The 1,471-nt window shown below is 25.6% G+C and overlaps 1 protein-coding gene across 1 annotated transcript in view; it reads right to left on the bottom strand.

Moving 5' to 3' along the window:
• LOC106790736 (octopamine receptor beta-1R-like) overlaps positions 1–1,471 on the bottom strand; it is a gene marked incomplete in the record, with an annotated part of 33,976 nt that overhangs the window by 15,920 nt on the left and 16,585 nt on the right.

The raw sequence follows: 1,471 nt of genomic DNA, 5'->3' as shown, positions 1-1,471 counted from the left end.
ATGACACAAAAATAATTATATATATATAAATTAATTTTTTAAATAAAAAACATACGATAAATGTATTAAAAGATTATAAAAGTTAAATATTAGTCTAAGATAATAATTGTTAAGTAATCAAATCACAAAAGTGTTATTAAAGTGTTTTAAGAAATATACCTTACGGTAAAATATAAACAGATCGTTATATTTTTATCTCTAGTATTACAAAGTGTACTTGTTTTCCGTGCTTTCAGACTCGCCAGGAGGCTAATGCCTGCTTGTCAAACGAGCAACATTATCCTAAGAGCAAAGTTGCTACGAGGTAAGAGAAAGTGTCGTTTCGTTCTACACCCTTCTAAGAAATATTTTAACTTTCTAAGTATCGCGTTTGTGTTTCTTGTGTAATTATCGGATTCAATGAAATGAAATGAAATAGAAAATGATCAAATGATCAAATAACAATGTTGATTTAATTACTTACATTAATCTATTATAATCTCTAACATTGTATTATACGTTTAAGTAATTATATATCTTGTCAATCAAATATTTAATTAAATGTTTTGTTTCGATCCTAATACGATCCAAAGTAAAATAGTGTTATAAAAATAATTGTATAATTTAAAGTAAACAAAAAAAAAAGTAGACAATTTTTTTTAAATCAACAACCTATTGAAAATTTAATAAGAAATGATATATATGATTTCGAATAAAATTGTAAATAATATATAAGTCTCCAAGGGAATTATAGACGGTTAATAAATTTAAATTAATTAACATATGAGTTAATGTATATGATTACGTGTGATAAGATAAAGTGTTTTAGGATTAAWTTGTATTGTAATATGTTAAGTTTTATTGAAATGTATGACTCTGTAAAAAAGATAATATGTATTGACGCGTGAACTTAATGATCAAAGTTGCTGATGAAGTCCCCAGTAAGGGACGAAACGTACAACTAGTTCAAAAATAAATTGTTCATCAGATTTATTAACCGTCTATAATTCCCTTTGAGACTTATATATTAATATATTGTTTGGACTAAGAATATTGATAATTAAATTGTAAATAATTTTTAACAGTTAATATATATGAATTGATTTTAATTTAACGTTTAAATAGAACAATTTTTTTTTTTTTGCTAGGAAAAAAAATATAATTATCTTTCTTTAACCTTTTAGATACGGCAGAACTCTACGTGCGGCTATTTCTCTGGACAGCAGGGTCTGACGCGAACAACGTATAATTGATATAACACTGCAAAGTGTGGCGGGCAATTCCGTTCTGTGCACGAGAACATTCAAATGAAGTGTTTGATGATTGAGTCATAATTTTTTAAAAATATATATATATTTCACATACTTTAACTATAACATTCCACTTTAATAACTAATAATATAATTGATTATGATAGATTTTGAAACATGGTACAATACATAAACCTACGTCACAATTTTCACATTGATAACGAGATCTTCGCCTTGTATCG

This window comes from Polistes canadensis, unplaced genomic scaffold, assembly GCF_001313835.1.
Source record: "Polistes canadensis isolate GaletaPanama2010 unplaced genomic scaffold, ASM131383v1 scaffold_257, whole genome shotgun sequence".
Taxonomy (NCBI): Eukaryota; Metazoa; Arthropoda; class Insecta; order Hymenoptera; family Vespidae; genus Polistes; species Polistes canadensis.
The sequence above is the reverse complement of the archived record's forward strand: the minus strand, read 5'-3'. Positions and strand labels throughout refer to the sequence as shown.